Source organism: Anneissia japonica, unplaced genomic scaffold, assembly GCF_011630105.1.
Source record: "Anneissia japonica isolate Jap-2015-1 unplaced genomic scaffold, ASM1163010v1 scaffold287709_len1912824_cov184, whole genome shotgun sequence".
Classification (NCBI taxonomy): Eukaryota; Metazoa; Echinodermata; class Crinoidea; order Comatulida; family Comatulidae; genus Anneissia; species Anneissia japonica.
This window is the reverse complement of record NW_022751466.1, coordinates 1,658,018-1,661,686: the sequence shown is the minus strand read 5'-3', so window position 1 is coordinate 1,661,686 and position 3,669 is coordinate 1,658,018.

Genomic DNA, 3,669 nt, shown 5'->3' with positions numbered 1-3,669 from the left:
TATAATCTGCGTGGTTGGCTTAAACCAGGTCATGTAGACAAGAGTGCTCAGTGCAGAATGTAGCAGAGCAGATAGACAAATAAAACATGTAACACTGGGTTAAAGACTCAACATTTTATTGCACTACATGCTGTTTCATGAGGGGTGCCTCAATCATCAGGTGCTAGGCTCTGAGTGAAGGAATAACGAAGTACTGTACATAGATTGTGAAAGTTTATCAGAACAAAAGTATGCTAATTACCAAGTGATTAAGTCTCTATTGGTTAGATGGATAAAAGAAAGCCTATAGGATTAAGTAGTATATCGTAACAAGAACTTGCGTCTATGTCTACATGAACTGAATAACTCGTTCCTTTGATTTAGAGTACACATTTCGGGTTGACATATGATAAAATACTTCTCTTGTATACAAAGGTTACACTGTTTGGTAGAGTTGGATTGATTTACATTTTTGTACTTATGTTATAAATGGCGTATATTATCTGAATGTAAATCATATTCCAACTCTACCAAACGATGTAACCTTTGTATACAAGAGAAGTATTTTATTATATGTCAACCCGAAATAAACTGTCACAATCTATGCACTTCGTTATTCCTTCACTCAGAGCCTAGCACCTGATGATTGAAGCACCCTTCATGAAACAGCCTGTAGTGCAATAAAATGTTGAGTCTTTAACCTAGTGTTACATGTTTTATTTGTTTATATATTGTCTATATATATATATATATATATATATATATATATATATGAATTACATTATCATTATTATTATTATTATTATTATTATTATTATTATTATTATTATTATTATTATTATTATCATTATTATTGTTGCATATGTGAAACACTGGACGTCCGATTGATCTTAGCTACTAATCTGTTTTCCGGTTGCTCAACAACAATCAAGGCGGTATTAAAACAATGTAGTAGCTACGCATTCATCAACTAGTAGCAGTATTGGTACAATGTGTTGTTTGTATTAGTATTTATTGTTTAACTATTCTTGACTGTACTTGTTAACAATGACTCATTGTCAATGAGATGTGTAGGAAATTACACACTATGCTAATAACATCATTAAGAATAATGAAGAATATGTATACAATTATATAAGATGTTATGAGTGATCCTATTCACTATATTTGCCTGAAGGAGAAATAGAGTAATTTTAAAAAAATCAACAACTACGGTACTGATTTGTTGTACTGTAATTATATAGGCCTATAAGTATTTACGATTGTCCATGATAATAACAAATTAAAAAAGTGATTTGATATAATTATAATTTGACTTCTTTTTTTCAAATGTTTTTTTTTCTTTATTGCTTTCAACATACATTACAAAAAAAATCATACAACATAATATAGTATAATGTAATATTACAATAAAAAAAAAAGATCTCAACTTTCTAGTAAAGAAATTGGCATTACAAAATCCATAGCTAATATAATATAAAATAAAATAAAATTTGACTTCTTACTGAGACCGACACAGCCTTGAGAGAAAAACAATGAACTCAAATTTCTATTTCCAAAAATATAAAAGCACTGCATAAATTATTATAGATAATTTAGTTAAAATTCAAAACCTTAATTTTCTTTTTTTCACGCTAAATAATAACAGTGACTTAAAAAAATTTAAAACTTTTGGTAGAACTACATGTTGATTAAAAAAAGTAACAGATTAATAAAATAATTACATTATTCACATTTGAATAGGCAACTATTCATTTCTTAATTTTTAACACATTTAAGTAAAACATATTTCAAACAAATAAATGAATAGATAAAATGCAGCTCTCTGCAGGTATAAATGTTGCCGCCAGTAGCTCTCTGAGATGGATGCTTCCGCCTTATATGTTGCCATTGTTATTTTTTATTATGTTTCGGACATTTTCTTTAATCATTTTTATAATAAATCACCATAAATTCGCAGTATAAACGCAATCATAAAAATAAATGCGTCATTGTTTTTTCACTAAACTGTACAAAGATCTTACCTTTTTCCACCTTTAAAAAAATATAGTCGTTAATCTTGGCAATAATTCCTTACTGAAACAATTGGTATGTGTTTTAGTTGAAATAAAAGGAAGAGAGCAAATCGTTATACAGCACTCAATCAAAGCCTACACAGTTTTCCTTTCATAGGGGCTAATTTTAATTTGTTGTGAATCGCCCCATCGGGATTCGAACCCGAGACCTTTCGAGTCTGATTACCGTTCGGATACCGTACTTTACCAACTGAGCTATGAGGCCAAGACACATATTGGATTTTACCATTAGGTATTGCGTAATACGAAATGAATAACAGTAAATCACAAGATAGTAACTGTCGTATGGAGCTGGTGATTTTTTTATATTTTTCAGAATATGCATCTTTCTATTTTTTCCTTTGAATCTATTTTCACAGGATTTCACAGGATTTTCAGGGAAGTACTGAAATGCTTGTTTATAATGGAGAAATTTGTGCTAGCCATCTTTTTGTCTGAAATTATGACGACAAGACTTCCTGGCTTTGGAATGAAAATAGCTTGGATGTACTGTATATGTTTTTATTCAGTCTATTGAAGGTTTTAAGAAAATGTATAGAAATCTGATTACAACAATGTTGCCCAGTTGTTCCTGGCATTAGCGCCATGTCGGTAACTATTGGTAACTGCGATATTATACTGTTTCTATGTTTCTATAATAATATTATGTTATATGTTTTGTTTTCAGTATGGTAAACTTTATGCCACCAAATTGCACAAATGATATACAGTATCTACTTTGGTTTGATTTGATCAAATGCTATACCTTTTGAAATTTTCTATTCCATCGATTTTTAGCTACTTGCGCCCCTCCCCATACTCCTAGATACTCCACTGTTCACATGCACTGTGAATGCTAGTGATCATTTAAATACGCCATGTGGCGTGTGCCTGCTTATGAGGTCAACAATACAGGCAACCCATTTCTTTATTTTCATCCTCAACAGCCAATTACGATATGGATCAATAGAAAGGTATTTATTAAAAATATATATATTGCTTCTTTAGATGTCCCAGGTCCTTGTGTCAAATAAATTAAATGAGATGGAAAGTGAGCAAACGTTAAATTAGAGCAAATAGAAAGTATATATTCTAAATAATTAATACACCAAATGATCTCTTTTAAAGCATTATAAGCTGCCTAGATGATTTTAACTTTATTTTTGCACGACCGCCATTTTTGATATGCAAATTAGATCCTTAGATGAGCGAATAGTACTCTATATCAAGTGGATCTTATCTTCTACCTAAAATGCCCCTTGATACGTTGTAGAGGACGATTTTTTTGAAAAGGAACCTGTCTAATATATCCTTTATGCGGTTCCTAAATTTTCCGGTCTAATATACACCGTCACCACGATTATCGGCGAAATGAAAAAAAAAACCATTGGCGAAATGTTTGGGGTCGTGACAAAGTGCGAGCCAGCGAGTCATGCGAGCCAATGCGCGAGCCAGTGAGCCATGCGAGCCATACATTTTAAATCCTTTTTTTTTCAACTGCGGAGCTCTGCCTGTGTAGTCCAGTCATGCGCAGTACATACACTTTTGGACTTTGGACGAATCGTCAATCCGAAAGTATTCAGCGCTGATAGAGATGTTGTTAAAATACAGATATACATATGCATACATACAAATA